Here is a 12650-nt window from a genome sequence, read left to right on the forward strand (position 1 = left end):
GTGCACTGAAACCTCCGCCTCCTGGGTTCAAGCAGTTCTCCTGCCTCAGATTCCCAAGTAGCTGAGTTTACAGGCATGTGCCACCATGTCCGTCTAATTTTTTGTATATTTATTAGAGACATGGTTTCACCATATTACCCAGGATGGTCTCGATCTCCCGACCTCAGGTGATCCGCCCGCCTGGGCCTCCCACAGTGCTAGGATTACAGGCGTGAGTCACTGCACCTCACCCCCTGCTCTGTTTATATAAGGAGAGCACAGGTGATGTGGTTTCCAAAACTCACTCAGGTCCTGAGCGTCCTCAGCTATCAGTGGTCCTGTGAATGAATACTACATGCTCCTCAGGGAAGTGCTGCCTCACAGCCCCACATTTTGCTAGGGTTCTCTCCTTGTGGGTTTGTTTGTTTGTTTGTTTTCAAAAAAGATGGAGTCTTGCTCTTGTTACCCGGGCTAGAGTCAGTGGCACAATCTCGGCTCCCTGCAACCTCTGCCTCCTGGGTTCAAGCAATTCTCCTGCCTCAGCCTCCCGAATACAGGCACTGGGATTACAGGCACCTGCCACCACACCCAGCTAATTTTTGTATTTTTAGTAGAAACGGGGTTTCACCACGTTGGCCAGGCTGGTCTCGAACTCCTGACCTCAGGTGATCCACCTGCCTCGGCCTCCCAAAGTGCTGGGATTACAGGCATGAGCCACCGCACCCGGCCTCCTTGTGGTATTTTATCCTCATTCCATCCAACACAAATGACTGCTGTTTTATTATTTATGACCATAGGCTTTCCTAGGAGTCAGTCACAATTGCTTTAGTTCCAGAGGGAAGCATTTGGTTTGGTGGAGGAAGTTGTTGGTTCTTTTGCTTCTGATTATGCCCCCTTTTTCTTAGATGTTTCATCTTTTTAAAAATTTATTTTTCGGCCAGGCATGGTGGCTCACATCTGTAATCCCAGCACTTTGAGAGGCCAAGGTGGGCAGATCACTTGAGGTCAGGAGTTCAAGACCAGCTTGAATAACATAGCAAAAGCCCATCTCTACTAAACATACAAAACTTATCCAGGTGTGGTGGTAGGCACCTGTAATCCCAGCCACTTGGGAGGCTGAGGCGGGAGAATGACTTGAGCCCGGGAGGCAGAGGTTGCAGTGAGCTGAGGTCTTACCATAGCCTAGGTGACAGAGTGAGAATCTGTCTCAAAAAAAAAAATTATTTTTGTAACTGGCAAATAAAAGTTGCATATATTTATCATATACAGTGTGATGTTTTGAAATATGTATATATTGTGGAATGGCTAAATTGAGCTAATTAACATGTGCTTTACGTCATGAACTTATCCTTTTTTGTGGTGAGAACACTTAAAGTCTACTCTGTTAGCAATTTTCAGGAATACAATACGTTGTTATTAACTATAGTCACCATGTTGTACAATAGATCTCATGAACTAAATATTTCATCCTAATGAGGGTTTTCTCCTTATTTCTACTTATAAGAGAATCAGCTGAATGACGTTCTCATTTAGTTAAAAACAAAAAAAAATGAAGGGAGGGTATTGGCCTTAAAAGATTTGGAGGTAAAAGCACGTGACTGACTTAAAGAGAATTAATGTTTTGTTTATTGATAGGTTTTTCCTTGCCATAAAAAGCAAACTTGAGAAATTATTTGATAACATAATTTTTTCAAGAGTTAACAATTTTGAACTAGGAAAATTCCTTCAGTTGCTCACACTGGGTAAATTAGCCTTTCCAAATACCATTCCTGCAACTTGAGCAATATATTTTATTAAAGTGAATAAGTAGTTCATAATGTTGGTTGTAATTACTTTGTCTTTTTATTAGTCCTTTGGTACTTTATGTGATAAGTTTTCCAGAGTCTGGAACAGTCTTGACTTGTTAGCACTCTGTGTATTTTTGTGCCGGGTATGTACTTTTAGATTTAAATCAACAACAAAAGTAAAACATTTCCTACAGATGCGGAGACAAATGGGGGTAAAAGCTATGGTTTTACAAACCCGTCATTAACCGTGTTCAATTTATGTTATTCAAGATGCAGCCATATATATCTGCCTGAACTGGAGGTCTTCTCTTGTACTTCTCAGATACTTTCCAGGACTCCTCATCACAGGCTAGAAAAAAATCTGTACTCCTTCGACTACATTTGATGTTCTTTATTATATAGCCCCATTCTACCTTCTCCATCGTCTCTTCTGGGACTCCTCTTACCGCTCATTCAGTACCTCAGCCCAGTGTCTATTGTTGATTCCTCTCATATAACTCAGGAATCCAGAAAGTCTCATAATAATTTTTTAAGTATTCGTGACCCCCCACTACTGTGTGTGTGCAGCCCAGGAAGCCCTTGAGAAATCCAAAAATGAATTAGAAAGCAAAAGAAGTGCATACCAAATAATATTTTGAGACAATATTTAAACTCTAAATTTTATAGATTTTAAGTGTTACATAAAATCCAAGGAGAGAGAAAATCTGGAGAGGCACCAGATTTTAAAGAGATAAAATCTGGAAAGGCACCAGTTGTCTGGGAAGGCACCGTAGAGGAGATGGAACATAGAGGAGATAAGTATTTGAGAAAACACACATATTAAATAGCCTGATTCAGCCATTCCACAAGGGATACATATATCAGAACATCATGTTGTATACCATAAATACATATGATTATTACTTGTCAACATATGAGTTGTTTAGAGTTTAGTCAAAGGAAAGCCTAGAAGACATCCAGACAAGAGGAAGCAACATGTATCAAAGAGAACACATGGACTTTGATGTGAGACCTGGGTTTGAATCTCAGGACCTCTGTCTTGGTTCTGTTGGACAATTTATTTAATTTCTCTGAGATACAATTTGTTTTCTATAGAAGAAAGTAAAACTGGCAATACCTATGCTATGTGGTTGCTGTAAGGGTTAAATAGGTCACTTTATGTGGTGATTAATGGAAGGTTCCCATAAATGATATTTTCATTTAACTTTTCCATAAAGGAAGATGCAGAGCCATGGTGGTAATGCTGGTCTGAGCAGTAGGTATATCTTGGGGGCGGGAAGCTGCAAAGTTAAGATTAAAAGAGAAAGAAAGAAAAATAAGAAGGTGCATCTTGTGGGGGATGCTATGGGAGACTGTTTGTACATGTTGAGTGAGGCCAGATGATAGGAAATTCTAAGAACTTTAATATGGTGAAAAATAGGGGCTATTGGAGTGATATGGTTAAAATAATGCTTAAGGAAGATTGTCTTTCTCTTTCTTTTCCATATCTTCTGGAATCACATCCTCTATTAGTGCCCACAGAGAACACTCTAGCCTTCTGCAATATACCACTCATGTGCCTGGATATACAACAAACTTTTTTTTTTTTCCAAACCAGAAATGACTTTATTACATACAAATGATAAAATTTAGTTGTGAAACTCAAGATTTCTGTAGCGCTTCATTACAAATAGTTCAGATATATTTTAAAAGATCAGAATGATTTTTAAACATATTGATAGCCTAAAATTTAGTAAAATTTAGTAAATTTTAGGCTGCATGATCACATTGAGTACCATGTTCCAGTTAGCCCTGAAATTGGGTTCTGCCAGCTCATAGAGCACTGTCTGCTTACAAAATTTGGGAGGATATTTTCTTATTCTTCAGATATTCCCATTATCATACAAATACTATGACGTTCCTCCTCCTTAGCAAAAGGTAAAATTCATGCTTACTATTCTCTCAAGTTTATATCCATTGTAAATAATCTACCTAGTAAATACGTTACATGTAGATTAGTTGATGGTTTCCATACTAATTTATTTTCTGTTTATTAAAAAATAACAATTCCTTCTTAATTGTGAATAAAAAGATTAAGATAGAAGCATTCATTGTCTGGTGGAAAACAGGGGAAGTGGAGAAGGGGAAGCACATATTTCCTGAAACCGACCTATTTGTCAGGCTTGATGAATAATGGCATCATTGATACTGAATCAGGACTCTCAAAGCTGCTCTCAAAACTGGGGAGTAGCAGGGAGAGAGAGAGAAAGATAAGTGCATGGATTGAGAAGGCAAAGAGAAGCAAGGGCTCTAAGTTTTGTGTGGTGTGTCAAAATAGTAAATTCTCCATCATGTCTTGCTATTTATAAAGCTATAGGAAGAGCCTCCATGCTCCCACTTTCTGATTTAGAAACACGTAATTCTCTAGTAGGTATAATGGCATTGCAGTGGGTTGGTTGGAGCAGTTGAAGAATATGAGCTCTTAAGTCAGACTTGGTTCAAATCCTGGCTGTAACACCTTCTATTTGTGTAAGGCCGGGTGAGTTACTGAATCTCACCATCCTTCTGTTTCCTCATATGGTAAATAAGGATACTAATAGTTCTGATCCCATAGGGTTGATTTGAGAACTAAATGATGTATTCATTTAAAGTGCTTAATCTAGTAAGTACCTGGCTACTTAGGAAGTAGGAAGCACTCCCTTAATATTTATCGTCGTCTTTATTATTGTCTCATTGTGACAGGAGTCAGTACTTTGGAAAGAAAATGCAATGTACTGAGATTTATGACAACTGGTTTTGCCACAAACTGCTAGACCTTGGGCAGGATAATTTCTGTGGGTCTCTGTTCTTCATCTGTGAAAGGAGGATATACAGCCTGGAATGATCTCAGATCCCCTCCAGCTCTCTGATAAAACATGAATCAGCCATTTTATGTTGGCCACACAGCTGTTCCAGTGGACTTTTCAGAGGCAAATTAAAGGCTTATTTGTTAAGCCATTCACATTGCATTGAATCATGCTTTGAGGTATTTTACATTTTATTTATTTATTTATTTATTTATTTATTTATTTATTTATTGAGAGGGAGTCTCGCTGTGTCGCCCAGGCTGGAGTGCAGTGGCACAATCTTGGCTCATTGCAACGTCCCGCCTCCTGGGTTCAAGCGATTCTCCTGCCTCAGCCTCCTGAGTAGCTGGGATTACAGGCATGTGCCACCACATCTGGCTAATTTTTGTATTTTTTAGTAGAGACAGGGTTTCTCCATGTTGACCAGGCTGGCCTTGAACTCCTGACCTCAAGTGATCTAGCCGCCAAGTGATCAGCCTCCCAAAGTGCTGGGATTACAGGCATGAGCCACGGCGCCCAGCCAGGAATTATTTTACATTTGAAATATATTATCTCTTCCTCCTGTTACCTTTTGGCTAGGTAGTTGTAATAATGTTTGTCTGGCAGGTAACTCTGAGTTTGAAGCAAAAACCCTGTGTAAGGGCTAATGAAGAAAACAGAAATAACCTGCAGAATTAGATACCTGGAGCTTGGCATTTTGACATAAACTCATATGTTCTCCCGAACTTCATATATACATGCGGATATACGCAGATCCACATTTAAGATTATAAAGTTTGTATATTATAGTCAATACTGATAAACTTGAAAGCAGTCTTTGTAAATGTTTGAGTCACTGCTGATTGCAATTAAAGCATTCTTGACAATGAATCAATACATATTTTAACATTTCTAAAATGTGCCATGTTACTAGATAACAGTGACTTCCAGTAACTTTGGTTTTTATTTTCTTCCCAGATCTATAGAAATCTTCATACCCCCCCAAAAAAAAAAAAAAAAAAACCGTCTGGTAGTGACATATCTGGGGTCAGTGTGGACGTGAACATTCCCTGGCCTGAGAGATTCTAAACTGTTGACTCAGAAATTATATAACAGTTCTTGCCATATGGCATGTTGCTCAAATGTGCTGAAGCCATGTGTTTTCGAGCATTGTTGATGCCCTGCAACTCAGGAGAAAGGTCGTACATCTGCCTCTTATTCTGCTAGCATTGCTTTATACTGTGAGGGGAGAGAAGAGCACCTCCGATCTGTGGACTGATGCTGTGGGAACAGCACCCATGTTTGATTCTGTTCCCATGATGGGGGATTTTCTGTGCTCAGAGCTAGAAATGATTTCTGCTTCATATTGCTTAACCAAAGCAGAATCGCAATGAGTCACAACATTTGTGCAGCAAAATTTACATTCTAAAAGCCAACAGTAGCCAAAATAGAACCAATTTCTTAGCAGAGTTCTACAATATTAATTTGTTCTAGCATATTGTATTGGTTCGTTATTTTATTATTCAGTTGGTCTGTTTGAATGAAGGCTTTTTTCTAGTAGTGAAAAGCACAAGCTCTGGAGTCACACTTCTTGGGCTCAAATTCTGCCTCTGCCACTTCCCAGCTGTGTGGCTGTAGGCAATAATAACAGCACTTCCTTATTATAAATTTTGTGGGTTGAAATGAGATTATGTATATGAAGCACTCAGCAAGTGCCTTGGAGGAAGCACTCAATAATTGTTAGCTATTGGGTTTAAACCATAAAAGTTTTCTGTATAGTTGGCCAGGGGCGGTGGCTCACACCTGTAATCCCAGCACTTTGGGAGGCCGAGGTGGGCGGATCACGAGGTCAGGAGATCAAGACCATCCTGGCTAACGCGGTGAAACCCCATCTCTACTAAAAAGACAAAAAATTAGCCGGGCATGGTAGCGGGCACCTGTGGTCCCAGCTACCCGGGAGACTGAGACAGGAGAATGGCGTGAACCTGGGAAGTGGAGTTTGCAGTGAGCCAAGATCGCGCCACTGCACTGCAGCCTGGGCGACAGAGCAAAACTCCGTCTCAGAAAAAAAAAAAAAAAAGTTTTCCCTATAGTTATGAGCAGCACTAGTAGTTGTTACTTGAACAGTTTGTTAAGGTAGGGATTCGTTATAAATGATGCATGCCATTTTAAAAGACATTTATGAAAAAATCTAAATAACAAATCCTCCTAGATTTTTGTTTTTCTTTTATGGTCTTTTGTAAATTATCTCACCTCATACTTGATTTGTTATTTCTTTTGGTGACTCACCTTTATCAAGTTGTTCCTAAGCATTGTATTTAGAGTTTTCTTAGAATCAGCAACCCTCTTTTTTGCATTTGTTAATGAAATTATGTAATTACAGAGAAGTACAACTGACATAGAACAGTTTAGGAGCAAATACAACTGACCCTTTGTACAAGCATAACTCAGCTGGTGAGAGTCCAGAGAGTCACCTCCCAGCTGGGGTGATTTAGCATGCAGGGGGCATTTCATAGATGGAAGAGAGAATGTTGCTTAATCCAGAGAACTGGACAAGAAGATCAGTTAAGAAAAATTTTTCTTGTAAAGGATGTTAAAAAATAAATGAGCTTTGCTAATCTTGTTAATTTTTTTTTAAAGTGTATATATATGTGTCAGTGTTTTATATATGCTGCTTTTTTGTTCTCCCCTTTACTCACCTATTTTTTATCCTATCAAATCCCCCTTTCTTCAATACCTGCCTTTCTTTGTCCACATTTATTCCTTATGGTACTTGTTGGCACCCAGAAAGATCCTTTAACTTAATTGTGTTTAGAGGGGTGAATAACAATAGCAATAGACAGTACAACCCTGAGCATTGAATCCCAAGCACTGTGCCGATCCCTCTACATGCACTAGGTGATAAAATTGTCAAAGCACCCAATCAGATAGAAACTATTACTGCCCCCATTTTACAGATAACAAAACTGAGGTTTAGCAAGACCCTGCTCCCTGTGAGAGCACTGAAAGCATTGGTAAATGTGGACGTTAGTTAATGACATGTATGCTGGTGAAAATTTTATGGATTCTACTCCAGCCTGTGGTGCTCCTCTCCTCTTTCATCCTGAAGAGTCACTCAGTGACTCCTAAGGAAGTCATATTGAAGTGCTCTGGCTTAGAACCTAGCCAGGAATACTACTAAGGGTACCTTTACTCCTGTCAGAAGTTCTCTAGGATCCTTATATTTGGTTTGGGCTTTGTTTCAACCTCCCCTCAAATACTATAAATATTGTGCAGCCCACAATCCAGAAGAGATGTTGAGTTGGGTCTGCTTCTTTATCAGAGAGAGCGGGTGTAAAACACCATCAAATCAGATAGAAATGAAGGTTTACTTTGTCAGCAGTTGTTTTTTGGGAACTACCCTCCTGTATGACTCCAACACACATTCTCTGTAAGACATTCTTCACAGGTGAGTGGCTTTATATTCTTTCTTCATTCTCGGGACCAGTGCCGAGGGCAGTGGTTGCATGACCTCCTCCTTGGTGAATCACCCACTTTGTCCAGCAACAAAAAAAGACCATGCTCGTGGCCAGCCCCAGTGCTGTTGCTGTGGTGGAAACATCCATCTGGGTGAGTCACCCATGCCATGCTGCAAGCCAGACTTCAAGGACTGTAACACTGATAGCTCTTGGATGCTACCATGGAAAATATGTCCGTAGTCTACCTTTACCCTCATGGCCTGGTTTCTTGGGATCCTCTTACCAGGCACCTCAATGGCAAACATTTCTGTAGTTGATTAAAACTTAAATCTAGCAATACTAAGTCAAGCCTTACAGCTTCGGTTTCTTTATCTGAACTCTGTAGTTTTTGGTCATTTAACTTAAACCAGGTTTGAAGTCACTACATATGAGAATTTTTGAAAGCTGCACTTTCATACACTAAAGATTTTTGAGAAGGGGATTTATTTAAACCTCATCCAAGCTGGGCATTCTTCACCCCTTCAGGTATGTGAGAAGAACCTGTCTGATCTTGTGCTGTCCAGGTGCTCTGATTTGGAGCTGGGCCACCTGCCAAGTCCAGACTCATCAGAATCGCTGTGCCTGTCAGCCCTGTTTAGAAGTGGAAAAACACCCTCACAAATGAGTAGGCCCAGGAATTCCAAGTCATAAATCGTGAGCCCAGCCTTTATTTTTATTTTTTCTTTCCCTACTTTGATTCCAAAGAGAAGAGATAGGGAAAAGAAGGAAAACTGGGGATTCAGTTTAAACTGGTGAAATTATCGATCGTGTTCAAATCTTGGATGCTTTTCTATTTAGTTACTTTAGAAAAACAAGAAATACTCTGTGCATATGCCAGGTCTGATCTGTGCATCACCATGCTTAGTGTTTTATTCAGCCATGGGCCATAGGTGTCTGCCTTGTTTAATGCAGATTTTAAACAAGACAGGGCTTATATCCTCCCATTTCATTCTCTCACTTTCTAGAACACAGCCCACTGTGACTCTTTTATCCTGTGCCTCTTCAGTCATCAGATGTTGGGCATAGGAATGATAGCTGCATTTTTCCTTCCATCCCTGGTTTCTTTCGTGCTTTGCTATCAGGATATTACCATAAAAAGAGATTTCCTTGGTTACCCATCTCCCAGTACACACACATGGTAGCTTTGAGCCTATTGTTGCTGTTCTAAGTAGGGACAGATTATGCACAAGTGTGGACACCCAAGAGTGTTAGCTTTTCAAAGATCTGTATCAGGCTGGGTACAAATGACTATAATTCCAGCACTTTGTGAGGCCAAGGGTGGGAGGCTCACTTGAAGCTAGGAGCTCAAGATCAGCTCAGACAACATAGCAAGATCTTATCTCTACTAAAAAAATAAAAGTAAAAAATTAGCCATGTATGGTGGGACACGTCTATAGTCCTAGCTACTCAGGAGGCTGAAACAGGAGGATTCCTTGGATCTCGAGGAGTTAGAGGCTGTAGTGAGCTATGATCATACCACTGCACTCTAGCCTGGTGGAAGAGCAAGACCCTGTCTCTTTCAAAAAAGAAAAAGATTCATATTGTATGTGACTCAGGTTTGGGTGACTCAGGTCTGTGACTTTGCTTGCAGAAATTCCATACAGCAGCTCTCTTTGCTGTTCTGACATTGTGTTATGGGTTACTTTGGGCATGCCTGTATTTTAAGACTTGTTCACATGATTATAGAGGGTCTAATCATAAACCCCAAAGGAAATTGGCATTGCGGTCATGGTTATTAACAAGTGAGGTCAGGCTTGCCCTGTGAATTTGCCGCACCAGGCATGTGGAGCTAACATCTGCAGAGTGGCCACCGCCTTTTTGGCATCGGTTCCGCTGAAAAGTCACAGGCCTCTTGGATTTGACAATGTTATGGCTTTGCTCGGATTGTCTGGGCTAGAAACAAATACTCATAGATCCTCCTGCTTCCCACAGGACTTACGAACCTTCCCTTATGGGCTGGTGTACTTTCCCCTAGACAAATAGCACTTCATTCTATTTGAGTGTAAACTGTAGTTGGAAAACGTTTAGGGTGGAGATATTGCGTCTTTTATGGGATCCACCCATGCACTGTTTGAATTCCCTGATTCCCACCACTCAGCATAAACGGTTCCTTTTTTCATGAACTGAGGTTCAAAAAGCAGTTGGCAAGTCATTTTTTCCTATGCTGAGAAAAGGGACCGTTGTGTTTAAAAAATAGAAGTGAACAAAGCAAAAACAATCCAAAATAAACAAACAAACAAAAAACCCTTCAGTCTTTTGGATAAATTAGGGTCTCTTTAAGAAACCATATGAGGTTTCTTGATATTTCATATTTTGTATTGCAGAGTAAAGTGTAGCCATCATCTGTGTTTCACCAAGAGCTGATTGCTAGAGAGGACAGAGACTGTATCAAGAGTCATAGTGCCTTTTAGGCTTTGGTTGACAGTTTGGCCTTTTTTGTAGTTGTTTTTACTATACCCAGTGGTGCCCTGAAGGTCACAGAACCAAAGAATTGGTTAAATATAACTCCAGCCAGGGTTCACACAGCTGAAAAGGCACCAGAAGGGCAGAATAAGGGGAGCTCTAGAACCTGTCCCACTTACAGTTTTGCTGATACAGTTTATTATATTGTTTTTTTCCCCTGTACCCTTCTATCTCAATGTTAAAAAAAAAAAAAAGAAAGAATTTTTCTTATAGTAGACAATATGGGTTAGCATACCCTGGCCCAAATAATGATACTGTTCCTTCTTCTCATCATGTCTATGCACACATGAACACACACTCCACCCTTTCTGTCTCCCCAATCCTTGCAGGTGAGAGTCACCACCATTACATCTGGTCAGTAATATGTTTTAAATGGGACCCCTGTGGGAGCTAGAAAAATAGCAATGATTGGTTCCTTTCAGAAATCTTTCTAAGAACAAGTATCTTTTCTTTTTAATGTCTTAAGAGATAGGGTCTTACTCTGTCGTTCAGGCTGGAGTGCAGTGGCACGATCATGGCTCACTCTAGCCTCAACCTCCTAGGCTCAAACAATCCTCCACCACCATGCCTGGCTAATTTTTTATTTTTTTTATTTTTTTTTGAGACCGGGTCTCACTTTGTCACCCAGGCTGGAGTGCAGTGGCTCAATCTTGGCTCACTGCAGCCTCCACCTCCTGGGTTCACGCCATTCTCCTGCCTCAGCCTCCCGAGTAGCTGGGACTACAGGCACCTGCCACCATGCCTGGCTAATTTTTTAGATTTTTAGTAGAGACAGGGTTTCACTGTGTTAGCCAGGATGGTCTCGATCTCCTGACCTTGTGATCCGCCCATCTCGGCCTCCCAAAGTGCTGGGATTATAGGCGTGAGCCACCGCGCCCAGCCCATCCATGCCTGGCTAGTTTTTTATTTTTTGTAGAAATGGGAGTCTCACTCTTTTGCTCAGGCTGGTCTTGAGCTCCTGTCCTCAAGAGATCCTCCTGCCTCAGCCTCCCAAAGAGTTGGGATTACAGGCATGAGCCACCACACCTGGCCTTTTTTCTTTTATCTTTGAAATTGGATTATGCCACAAAATTGTTGCAAAAATGAAGGAGCCATCTGAAGGAAAAATAACTAGATAATTACTTTTTATTTGCAGTAAAATTAATTATAATTGATTAAAGACTTAAGAGATAATAATAACTAAAATATATTCTAGATTTATACTGGCCACATACTGTGGTAAGTGCTTATCTATATTGGTTTATTAAACCATCCCAGTAGCCACTTAGGTAGCAACTATTAGTCTTATTTTACCGATAAACTGGGAACCTTCCCAGTGTCACATAGCTGGTAAAGAGTAAAACTCAGGTTTGAAAGTCAAATTGTAAAAAACTGGTGGTGCGCATCTATGATCCCAGTTGCTTGGGAGGCTGATGCAGGAGGATTACCTGAGCCCAGTCATTTGAGGCTGCCATGAGTTATGATCCTGCACCACACTCCAGCCTGGACACGAAGCGAGATCCTGTCTCCAAAATAAATCAAATAAATAATAACAAAAACAAAACTAGAAGAAAATATGGGTGAGTTCTATATAATTTGGGGGTGGAAAAGGATTTGTGAGGCATAACACATATCATAGGCAAAAATCATTAAGGAAAAGAGAAAAGATTTGAATATGAAAGACCAGAAGATTTTGTATGACCAAGAATAACATAAGACCGATAGACAAATGACAGACTGGGAAAAAATACTTATAACCTATAAGATAGACCAATGGTTAATATCCTCAATATATAATGAGGATTTTAAAATTAATGAGAAGAAAAGCAATGGCAAGCCCAAGGACTTAAATAGTCAACTTACTAAAGTGTTAGTACAAATGAACAATAAATAGAAGAAAAATTATCCAAACAAGAGGCTTTTTTTTCTTACTGACTCCGTCAGAACTAAGAAGAATAATCATAGGGATTGTTGTTGAGGGTGTTGAAAGTAGAGACTCATGCATTTTTAGAGAACTTGGACATTTGATTTTTTGAAGTTTTGGCTAGTAAAGTCAATAGGAAACTGCACAGAGGTAGACATATAAGAATAAATATTGCAGAAAAATAAAAGGAAGTAATCTAAATATCCATAGTAGGGAA

At 40.1% G+C, this 12650-nt stretch overlaps 1 protein-coding gene across 16 annotated transcripts in view; it reads left to right on the plus strand.

Moving 5' to 3' along the window:
* Nucleotides 1–12650, plus strand: part of KIF13A (kinesin family member 13A) — a 230435-nt gene that overhangs the window by 114546 nt on the left and 103239 nt on the right. The window lies entirely within an intron of this gene.

This window comes from Macaca fascicularis, chromosome 4 (genome assembly GCF_037993035.2).
Source record: "Macaca fascicularis isolate 582-1 chromosome 4, T2T-MFA8v1.1".
NCBI classification, from domain to species: Eukaryota; Metazoa; Chordata; class Mammalia; order Primates; family Cercopithecidae; genus Macaca; species Macaca fascicularis.